Below are 12126 nucleotides of genomic sequence, written 5' to 3'. Positions count from 1 at the left end.
GAACATGCCTTTCAATCCTGACAAATCTCACACTCTTACAATGCCTCTAGGAAAAGACTGACTGGAAAACCCTCCCATCTACTTTCTCAACAATCCTCTCCAAGAAGTTCTGTCGCTCAAGATTTTGGGTCTCACTATCTGCCATGATCTTTCTTGGGAAAACCACATTTCCAAGCTGGCCTCCAAAGCCAGTCGCAGACTGGGCAATGGGCATCCTCCGTCGTGCGAAGTCCTTCTTTGGCACACCTGAGCTCCTCACCACATACAAGGCTTTCATCCGCAGCTCAATGGAATACTGTTCCCCCCTCTGGGCCGGTGCTCCTGCCTCACACCTAGCTCAGCTTCACGCTGTTGAAACCAAAGCTTTCAGAATCATTGGAATCTCCTGCGATGAAGCTAACTCCAAGGGCCTTTCACTCACTCACTGCAGGCAGGTTGGTGGTCTTTCTGTCTTCTACCGACTCCTCTCCGGCCTTGCTCCCCTAGTTCTCTCTGTGCTCTGCCCCTCAAATATTCCTACAGGTCACGCAAGATCTGCCAGCAACCCTCTTATGGTTAAACTGCCAAAATCTAGGCTCTTTGCTCACCTTCACTCTTACAATCCCCTTTTCTCCCGCCTCTGGAACAAACTCCCCCTACTCCCTTCAATCCCACCCCTCCCTCCAGGTCTTTAAAACAGCTGTTCACCACCATCTCTTATCTTCCCCCATCCAAAACCTTGATCTTTTCTACCCCCGCTAATTTACCCCAGACACACTTTTTCGAAATTCCAACTTCTTTCCTGGAAGTCCTTGCAGTGTCCATATGTTTTATACCTCTCCCACCTCCCCCCCAAGCCCTCTCCCTCCCACAGTTCTCTTGATGTCCCTGCTCTCAAATATTGTGTTTGTGTCCTTCCCCCTCTCTCCCCATCTTGTCTAAAGCTCCCCTTATTTTGTGTTTTTTGTGTCGGTTTGACTTTTTGTGTGATTAATGTTGGCTCTTTCACGAGCCTCGATCTTGTATACAAAAAAAAAAATACCAAAAAAAAAAAAAAAGACAGCACCAATGTTGTGATGTCACTGGTACTGAGTGCCCCAAGAAGTGATGGCACTTCTCCAAGCTCATGGCTGTGTTTGTCTCGTGTAACAGTCGTCTCATGTGTTGGTCTATATGTCCACGTGTGTGAGATGTGCGTGTGGCAGCTCCACTACAAGCCTTAGATTCTGCAAATAAAAATCTTAAATGAAATAAAGAAGAAAAGATTTTCTTTTCTTTTTTTGTATACAAGATTGAGGCTCATGAAAGAGCGAACATTAATCACACAAAAAGTCAAACCGACACAAAAAACACAAAATAAGGGGAGCGGTAGACAAGATGGGGAGAGAGGGGGAAAGACACAAACACAACATTTGAGAGCAGGGACATCGAGAGAACTGTGGGAGGGAGAGGGCTTGGGGGGAGGTGGGAGAGGTATAAAACATATGGACACTGCAAGGACTTCCAGGAAAGAAGCTGGAAGTTCGAAAAAAGTGTATCTGGGGTAAATTAGAGGGGGTAGAAAAGATCAAGGTTTTGGATGGGGGAAGATGAGAGATGGTGGTGAACATCTGTTTTAAAGACCTGGAGGGAGGAGTGGGATTGAAGGGAGTGGGGGAGTTTGTTCCAGAGGCGGGAGAAAAGGGGATTGTAAGAGTGAAGGTGAGCAGAGAGCCTAGATTTTGGCAGTTTAACCATAAGAGGGTTGCTGGCAGATCTTGTGCGACCAGTCGGAATATTTGGGGGACAGAGCACAGAGAGAGCAGGGGGAGCAAGGCCGGAGAGGAGTCGGTAGAAGACAGAAAGACCACCAACCTGCCTGCGGTGAGTGAGTGAAAGGCCCTCAGAGTTAGCTTCATCGCAGGAGATTCCAATGATTCAGAAAGCTTTGGCTTCAACAGCGTGAAGCCGCGCTAGGTGTGAGGCAGGAGCACCGGCCCAGAGGGGGGAACAGTATTCCATTGAGCTGCGGATGAAAGCCGTGTATGTGGTGAGGAGCTCAGGTGTGCCAAGGAAGGACTTCGCACGACGGAGGATGCCCAGTCGGCGACTGGCTTTGGAGGCCAGCTTGGCAATGTGGTTTTCCCAAGAAAGATCATGGCAGATAGTGAGACCCAAAAGCTTGAGCGACAGAACTTCTTGGAGAGGATTGTTGAGAAAGTAGATGGGAGGGTTGTCCAGTCGGTCTTTTCGGAGAGACATAGTAAGAGTGTGAGATTTGTCAGGATTGAAAGACATGTTCCACTTGTTTGACCAGTCTGTGATTTTGTCCAGGTCTGCAGAGAGTGAGGAGGCTGCAGGCTGCCGATCTGAGGGATGAGGAATGGAGCGGCAGAGAGTGGAGTCATCAGCAAAGAGATAGAGAGGATTTTCCAGAGAGTCAGAGAGATCATTGATGAAGACCAGAAAAAGCACAGGGCCCAGAACACGACCTTGGGGAACTCCAGCCAGAACAGGAGGGGCGATGAGAGAAATCCATTCAGGGCCACACATTGACTACGACCAGAGACAAAGTCCGCAAGTCAAGCGTGGAGATTTCCATGGATACCATAGGAGGAGAGTTTGGTGAGCAGAGCTGGGTGCCAGACCGTATCGAAGGCACGTGATATGCTCTGATTTCTCTGATTTCAGCTCTGATTTCAGGGATTTCATTTCAGGGAGACAGCTCTGATTTCCTGTTTGGCATTGAGGACCTCCATCTATTGTTGAGACAGCAGAAGCAACATGTCCAGAGTAGAATGCCCTGGTCTGAATCCAAATTGATGATCGGAGATCAAGCCATTGGAGAAGAGCAAGAATTTGATATCCGAAGCAATGATGGATTCCATGACTTTGCTGATAATTGGGAGCAGGCTGATTGGTCTGTAGTTGCAAGGATCTGTTTTTGCACCTTTTTGTGTAAAGCGGTAATGTTTGCTGATTTCCAAGATGCTGGCAGATGACCTTGAGCAAAAGAGAGGGTGAAAAGAACACAGAGAGGGTGAGATAGAGCCACAGAGCAGGATTTTAGGCCCCGTGGGCTGATGCCGTCTGGTCCAGTTGCAGAATCAGAGTCGAGGTTTGACAAAAACTTCTCCACCTTGTCAGGAGAGAAGGAAACAGAGTCCAAGAGCAGTTGGGTTCGACTGGGTAAGGTGGGAACAGAGAGAGATGGGTTTGGGACACACGATTTTGAGGCAAACACAGAGTTGAGGCATTCGGCTTTGTCACGTGCGGTGTCAACTGTGTAGCCATTTGAGGTGAGGGAGGGGGTGGAGGGGGAACAAACACCAGAAACAGATTTGACCAGACGCCACCAGGATTTGGAGGAAGGAGACAGGTTTGAGAGTTCAGCCTTGAGTGTGGAGAGATAGTGCTTTCTCGCACTCCTGAGTGTAGACACACACCTGTTCCGAACTTGGTGGAAGGAACTGAGATTACCTTCAGTTGGATTTGCCTTCCAAGAGGCAAAGGCAGGTTGTTTCAGGGCAACCGCCTCACCACAAAATTCAGTGTACAATGGACGGGAGGAAGGGTAAGACAACTGAAGATGAGATGGGATAAATCTGTGCATGAGAGAGAGCAGTTTGCTTTGGAAGAATTCCCAGGAAGAATTGATGTCAGAGGCAGTGGAGATGGGAGACCAGTCCAGATGATTCATGGCTGCTTACAGCCCGTGCCAGTCGGCCTGAGTGAAATGCCAGACTCGTCGACGCTGAGGAGGCTCTCTGAGAATGGCCAAAGAGATGTCCACTTTAACAAGCACATGATCAGAAGAACCGATTGGAGCAGAAGAAGAGCAGCAGACATTTGCAGGGAAGTTTGTCATGACCAAGTCAAGAAGAGAAGATACTCCATTGACTGAGATCCGGGTCGGGAAATTGACAGATTGTGTCAGTCCCAATGAGTCACAGAAGTCCTTTGCTGAGGTGCCATGGCTGGTGAGAGAGGAACCCACACCCAGCCAGCTGGCATGATGACAGTTGAAGTCGCCACATATGAGGAAGAGAGAGTTGGGATGAGTTGATAGAAGTTTGTCCATGTTGTCAGACAGCGACATGTAAATGGAGTCATCACTGTTTGGAGGACGGTACAGAACACATATGAACAAAAGGTGGGAGCGGAGAGGAAGCCGTAGCCAGAGGTACTCCTGGGGGTGGGGTGGAGAGAGGGCAGTGCAAGGAGAGTGAGGAAGATAGTTTTTGATAAAGATAGCAACCCCACCACCAGGACGAGGCTCAGGTCTATCATACCGGAGGAGGGAGTAACCAGGAAGAGATATTAAGGAATCAGACACATCTTGAAGGAGGAAAGTTTCTGTTAAGCAGATCAAGTCTGGATTGTCAGAAGCAACCTGAATGGAGAGATCAATCAAGTTTGAGCGAAGGCCTCGGATGTTTGAGGTCCATACCGTTAATGAGGAGGGAGGGGGAGCATCGGGTGCAAGACAGGGGAGGGGTAGGGTCAGATGAAGGATGAGAGGGGGAGGTAGGAAGAGCAGTTAACAGTGTGTCAGAGATTACAGAAGAGTTACAAGAAAGGGAAGGATGAGGACGAAAGGTTTGATGGTGATGGGATGAGGCACAGTGAGGGGTTCTTTGAGGGGCAGCAGAGGAAAGTAGAAGGTTGGGGGAGGTGGAGGTATGAGATAGAAGGGAGATTAAGTCGGAAGGAGGCAGCTTTGAGAAAGGGGTGGGAGGGGGAAGAATTGGAGAGGGATGGTAGGGGGGGGGGGAGATTTGAAGGGGAGGGGTTGGGGGGGAGTTTTGAAGGGGAGGGGTTAGGGGGAAGTTTAGGAGGGGAGGGGCAAGGGGGGACTTTAGGAGGGGAGGGGCAAGGGGAGAGATTTGGAGGGGAGGGGCAAGAGGGGAGTTTAGAAAGTGGATGATTAATGAAAGACGAACATTTATAACAAATTGGGTTAATTGCGATTTTCAAGTTAGCGATCCGTTTAAGAACGATGGAGGGGGGGTGGAATGAATGAGAATTTAGAGCATGCAGTGATTTAGAGTTATAAGAGATTGAATCTTTTTTTGAAGTAGAATGAGTTGGAGGAAATTGGAAAAAGCCTTTTAAATAGGAAGAAAAACAGCATGTTGTAATATACCACTGAATAAAACACTGCAGGGGAAAGTTTAAACATATTTAAACAGAACCATGAAGAACAATCTTATATTCACAAAAAAAAAAACAACGGGGAGAGGGAGCCACGAGTCACGTGAACAGGGCAAAAGATGTCAGCAAAAAGAACAGGGCAAAACAGATCTGGGGAATGGTGTGAAATGGGGGTGAAACACGTGGTTGAAGAACGAACGAACGAAAAGAACAAAGAAGGAAATGTTTTTGTTTTTTGGGGGTTTTTTTGAGTTAGAAAAATGATGTTTTTCAGTTTAAGTTTTTGCATTTGCAGATGCAGTTTAATATAAAGAAATGTAAGGTGCTGGCGATGGGTAAGAAGATCAAAAATATGGATTATATGATGCTTGAGACAGTCTTCGAGAATGTTATATCGGAGAATGACCTGGGTGTGGCAATAAATATGGGAGGGGGGAATGGGGGGGGGGGGTTAGGTGACAGGACAATGGCAGGCAGCTATAGGTAAAGCAAACAAGGGCTTAGGTTGTATTCACAGGGGGATAAATTATAAATCAAAAGAGGTCGTTTTAACTCTGTATAGGAAGTTAGTGAGGGCCCATCTACAGTCTAGCTAGACTATTGGGTGTAGTTTTGGTCACCACGACTCAGAAAGGCCAAAGCTGCCATGGAGCAGGTTCAGTGCAATGCTACTACTACTAGATTGATTCTGGGCCTAGCTAGAGTCAGCTATAAGGAGCGGCTGAAGGAGACAGGGCTTTATACATTAGAAAGGAAGTGGTTATGATGGATATAGTAGAGATGTTTAACATAATGAAGAGTATAGTCAAAATAAGTGTAAAAGGGTTCCACAGCACAGCAGACAGTGATAGGACGTGGGGCCATAGTCTGAGAGTAAGGAAGAGGAGAGTTAAGACTAAGTATAGCAAGACAAGGATCTTTCACTCAGAGTAGCTAATGCATGTAATGGTCTCCCTGGAAAGGTTGTGGAAGCAGAGAAAGTATATGTTTAAATTTAAATTAGACAGGTACCCAGAAGCATTGGAGATAGTGGGATATAGGAATGTTAGCAGGACTTGGAGGTAGTTTGTAGATAGTTTACATGTGTAGCGATTGTGATGGTTGTGGGAGGGTCTTATCGAAGGGTGGGTGCGTGTGGTCGCTCTTTGTGCATTCCTCATCCTCTAAACGCCTTCGTCCGCCCTAAAAACAACAACAATTATAGCAATGATGATTTTAAATACTTATGTTCAGATACTATTTCATTTGGATATAACACATGGCTCTGAGGCGGAACCCGACATTGAGATCGGGTCTGCTGCCTGATGTTTGGTCTGTGGATGTAGCACAGGCGTGATGGGCCGAATGGCCTTCTCCTGCGTCAGATACTCTTTGAAGACTTTCCGAAGCACACAGACCTTGATCCCAAGTACATGTGTGTGTGTGTGTGTGTGTGTGTGTGTAATGCCAATGGGATCATTCGCGCAATTCACAGAATTCCTCCTGGACAACGACGGCTTGGTCGGCAGGAACCTTCAATTAAAATAACGTGCGTCGCTAACGATGCATACGGTCAGGTGGGTAAGTTTTGGGTGACAGGTGCGTCACAGTCAAGAAGGTGATAGAGCTATAAAACAGAGTACGGTACTTCACCAACACGAATCGGAAAAAAACCGCTCACTCTGCCCTTTTACCCCAAATAAAAACCACAAATCCACGTCAAACCGAGTGTCACCTACCTTCTGCAGCCACAGACACTCGTAGCAGTCGTCACGGGAAGATCGGGCGATAAAGGAAGTAAACAAACAACGTAACTCGCTCAATCAATCCCCGAACGGCAATGGACGACTTCCGCACATCCGACTCACACTGTCCCGGCAAGGCAATGCGCATGCGTGATGACGTCATCGGTACTCGCTCCCGACAAGGCATTACGCATGCGCGATGACGTCATCGGAATTCGGAACTCACCCAGCAACGCAATTCGCATTCACGATGAAGTCATCGTCACTACAACTTCTGACTTCGGTCGCAGTCGCCAATCATTGTCCGTTTTTTTGCGAATATGGTTTCCTTTGTACTTGCAAGTCACGGAATAAGTAATAGCACTGGATTCTCCTTAAAAAGTGTGGTGCGTATCACCTTCATAACAAGCAATAATTCGGAACTTTGACGCTGAAGGAGGCCTTTCGGCCCATCACGCCTTCACTGCAGTCGACAGCACCAGAAAAAACAAGTCAAGTGAATCCACTTGGATTCCGCCCAGGTTGGCACATGGAAATTATGATGTAGCATAATTATCATCTCGGGTCAAGATTTGAAATTATGCCATGGTTTTTGTAAAATTGCTACTAGTATTCACATTATGTACTTTCACCAAAACACATCATCATAGAAACATACATAGAATTTGGGTCCTCTGGGTCATTTGGGTCCTCTGGGTCATTTGGGTCCTCTGGGTCATTTGGGTCCTCTGGGTCATTTGGGTCCTCTGGGTCATTTGGGTCCTCTGGGTCATTTGGGTCATTTGGGTCCTCTGGGTCATTTGGGTCCTCTGGGTCATTTGGGTCCTCTGGGTCATTTGGGTCCTCTGGGTCATTTGGGTCCTCTGGGTCATTTGGGTCATTTGGGTCCTCTGGGTCATTTGGGTCCTCTGGGTCCTCTGGGTCATTTGGGTCCTCTGGGTCCTCTGGGTCATTTGGGTCCTCTGGGTCATTTGGGTCCTCTGGGTCCTCTGGGTCCTCTGGGTCATTTGGGTCCTCTGGGTCATTTGGGTCCTCTGGGTCATTTGGGTCCTCTGGGTCCTCTGGGTCATTTGGGTCATTTGGGTCCTCTGGGTCATTTGGGTCCTCTGGGTCATTTGGGTCCTCTGGGTCATTTGGGTCCTCTGGGTCATTTGGGTCCTCTGGGTCATTTGGGTCCTCTGGGTCATTTGGGTCCTCTGGGTCATTTGGGTCCTCTGGGTCATTTGGGTCCTCTGGGTCATTTGGGTCCTCTGGGTCATTTGGGTCCTCTGGGTCATTTGGGTCCTCTGGGTCATTTGGGTCCTCTGGGTCATTTGGGTCCTCTGGGTCATTTGGGTCCTCTGGGTCATTTGGGTCCTCTGGGTCCTCTGGGTCATTTGGGTCCTCTGGGTCATTTGGGTCCTCTGGGTCCTCTGGGTCCTCTGGGTCATTTGGGTCCTCTGGGTCCTCTGGGTCCTCTGGGTCATTTGGGTCCTCTGGGTCATTTGGGTCCTCTGGGTCATTTGGGTCCTCTGGGTCCTCTGGGTCCTCTGGGTCATTTGGGTCCTCTGGGTCCTCTGGGTCATTTGGGTCCTCTGGGTCATTTGGGTCCTCTGGGTCATTTGGGTCCTCTGGGTCATTTGGGTCCTCTGGGTCATTTGGGTCCTCTGGGTCATTTGGGTCCTCTGGGTCATTTGGGTCCTCTGGGTCATTTGGGTCCTCTGGGTCATTTGGGTCCTCTGGGTCATTTGGGTCATTTGGGTCCTCTGGGTCATTTGGGTCCTCTGGGTCATTTGGGTCCTCTGGGTCATTTGGGTCCTCTGGGTCATTTGGGTCCTCTGGGTCATTTGGGTCCTCTGGGTCATTTTGGTCCTCTGGGTCATTTGGGTCCTCTGGGTCATTTGGGTCCTCTGGGTCATTTGGGTCCTCTGGGTCATTTGGGTCCTCTGGGTCATTTGGGTCCTATATTCCTATCCTATAACATATATATCTCCTATAACCTATCCTATAAATATAGATTTGATGACGTCATGTTTACACATCTGAGCGACAGAAATGAGCGACAGAAATGAGCGACAGAAATGGGTGACAGAAACTAGCTTCACTTTTGAGCGCCCGAAATTCCCAGGCAAACGCTATAACGCACCAGGTTTACAACCTGTGCGTTAATAAACCCTTAATAGCCCAGCAGATATGTGAAAAAATTGTGCTTTTGGTGATACAAGCATGAAATTTTGAACACTGATAGAGCATACTACTAGGAAGATTTTTGGATATAGGGGCATTCAAATCTTTTCCTAGGGACAAAATGGCGGCCATTTAAAAAATGGCCGTTTACGGATAATAAGCTCCACAGTACCGATGTCTATAAAACTAGATTTACTTATTGCTCAAGCACACCTATGATGTTTTTTTCACGTAAACAGGTTGTAAGATCATAATTAAATGTCAACAAACTCACATAACATTTATTTGGTCCTTATTCTTTACAAAAATAATTACTTTTTGAGCTATTTTGAGCAAACTCCAGAAACACAATGGAAATGAAGTGAAAATGCCACATTAACGCTGTGGAAGTGACTTTCACTATAAAACAGTCTACAAAACAGTCTTCCACATGTTTGTGTATATGTAACAGGTGTGTTGTTCCTCCTGTATACTATCGTGTGCACTCCCCTGCACAGTGACACAGAGCTGAGCACTGGAGTGCGGCCTTAACACACTTGCACTGTTTCCTGCAACCCTTCTTGCATCCACATCTAATCAATTGTCGGCATGCCTCAGTTGCCTCTGTGAGGGTTGTCCAATATATCCCCCAGCCGTTATTACTCTGTTTCCAACCCCATTCACTTGGCGATGGGAGCTCAGGTGCGCAAATCATCATCTGGCCCCAACAAAAGCCGGCTTGGTAGGCAGCTCTCTTGATGTGTTGTCTGAGGGCTTCTTGCGTTGGTGGGATAGCCTCTATTGATCTACCAGTCTGGGTGAAGAGATGCTTGTGGGCATCGTTAACATGTTCCTGGCTGCTTGTTCGATCGTAGAGCAGAACAACAAAACGCTCCAGTGGATCCATGTTGTCATTTGCAGTTGAAATGGTTGGTGTGGCAGCCAGTGCGCAGAAAGCTGAGGTGACCTCATCATAGGCTTTCCATGTTTCCCATGCTGTTTTCTTCCCCCTTCCGCCGAAGCAGGACACGGTGTCACACCCAGTGAAGGCGTGGAAGAATGGCAACCCTCGGCACTTGTTTGGTCCCAGTGCCACAGCCATCTCGTGAGCTGCCAAGTGCCTGAAATTCTTCCCTGTGCCAAAAGCAACCCAGAGTTCATCGATGTCAAGATATCCAGTTGCTGCCACTGCAAGGATCAAAACATCTGTGTCCACTGTGCGGATTGACACCTTGGTATAGCCCTGTCTGACTGCATCTTGGACATGGAGTAGTATCCTTGTATCTGCCTCCTCGTGACTACACGGGGAAAGACCAGTAACATCTCGTGGCTGTGTACAAAAAACTTCTTTGTGGTTTGTGGTGACGATTTGCTTGTCAGTCTCAATGTTTGCTATCCTCGTTGCTAGAAAGTCAAACAACTCCACCTTGTTCTCGTCTATGCGAAGGAAGGCCTGCCAGTTTCGAGGGATGGAACTAGATGGCTCAACTCGTCTCCTGGTGCCTTTACCCCTCGTCTTCCTGGTGTCGGCTTTCAAACTGTCTGGGAAATATTCATCCCAGATAATATCAACCCTGCTCTTATTTTGTATCTGAGATGTGATGTATGGCAAGAATACTAGTGATGCATACTCAGAGAAGGTCTTCGCATTACGAGGTGCCAGCATGTTCACGATGGCTGCTCCATCCAGGATCATGACTTCAACAGGGGGGCTTACATCATCATTTTCCCGTGAGGTGATCAGATCTTCTAAGCACCCAACCAGATCAGACTTGGTTCCAAGCCGGATTTTGCCCATTTGTGACAATGCAGGGGGACAAGCTTGGTTTTCATGTGCAAAGAATTCATCAAGATCTGCATTCCGTGTCTGGGATGCAATAAACAGCCTGGAGAACAGAACGCAGTCATTCTTCAGAGATACCACCTTCAACTCTGTTCTTGACTTCTCTCTGACTGGGGGTCGGCTGAAGAGAGGGAGATTGTTTCTTTTTATTGGGTCAGTGATAGGCTTTGTCTGATGTACAATCCTCTCGTTCACATATGTGTCATACTGTTCTTTTCCCAGCTTCTCGATCTGGTGAAGGGTGTTGATGACTGCTGGGTCTGCCAGGTCTCTGCTGTCTAGCACCAAGAGATCTTTGCTGTCGTCACAGAATGGGTGCCCCATCTCTCCTATGACACGGGTGAGTGCTCTCACATCTCGAGCAAAGGCTACCTGCGTGTGCTTTGTCTGTTCATGGTGTTTTAGTTCAGTTTTCCTAATTCTTTTTTCTGTTGTGGCCTCGAACTTATAGATCAGTTTGGCCATCTCTGGACCAGACACCATCCATCGCCGCAAAGCTGCAGCATTCTCCGTAAGACCTACAGCCCCTCCATCACCTTTCACCAATGCATTATTTTGCTCGTGTGCCTGGTCTAAGGCTATGGCAGAGAATGCACGTGTAGTCTTCTTCATGGTGAAGTTTCCTGCCAGAAACTGTGCGTATACAGTTGGATGCTTTGTTGCAAGTGTCACCATGTCGCGCAAGTGAACTGGGATCCACATGGTACAAGCTTGGTCAGAGCATCAGTGTACAGTTGGAAGTTTCCTTCACGGACGGATCTCACATAGATCAGGACTGCCAGTTCTAGCTGCATAATTAGGAACCAGAACTGAAACTGTGGACTTGCATTGGCTTGTTCACCGCACCAGTCATCTAGTGGTATCGTATCCTGTCCCTCATCTAGTCCACTGGTGTACTGGCTGTAGGCTTCCTTCAGGAGAAGATAGAGAGTACTGGCTGTGACTTGGTGTGCTCGTCGTGTGCGTGTCACATGGGTCACTTTCAGGAAGGAATCAGCAGTACCACTTGTAGCAACCCCTGCAAGCATCAGAACGCCTGTCCACCCACTGCTATCCAGAAGGTCACCGAGGGTTTTCCATGCTGCCATCTCAATATGGAGTCCACCAAAGACCATGACGAAGTGATCTTCTCCGTGTGTTTCTGGCCATCTCCATTGGATCTGTTTGGCAAGTGTGTACAGTGGCTGATCAAGTGTGATTACAGGGATCTGACCTGGATTCAGAATATCGATTGCTTTCTTGATGACATCCATGGAGTGACGAATCATTGCCACAGATTTTGCCTGGTCATAGAAGAGAGGC

General features: G+C 47.9%; 1 protein-coding gene across 1 annotated transcript in view; it reads right to left on the bottom strand.

Moving 5' to 3' along the window:
- LOC137431705 (ORM1-like protein 3) overlaps window positions 1–6978 on the bottom strand; it is a 38884-nt gene extending 31906 nt beyond the window's left edge. The window contains exon 1 of the mRNA XM_068123330.2: window positions 6831–6978. The gene's annotated coding sequence lies outside the window, so the exon portion shown is untranslated. The remainder of the gene's footprint in view (window positions 1–6830) is intronic.
- Between the last annotated feature and the right edge of the window lie 5148 nt (window positions 6979–12126).

This window comes from Myxine glutinosa, chromosome 7, assembly GCF_964187855.1.
Source record: "Myxine glutinosa chromosome 7, kmMyxGlut1.1, whole genome shotgun sequence".
NCBI classification, from domain to species: domain Eukaryota; kingdom Metazoa; phylum Chordata; class Myxini; order Myxiniformes; family Myxinidae; genus Myxine; species Myxine glutinosa.
This window is presented reverse-complemented; position numbering and strand designations above follow the sequence as displayed.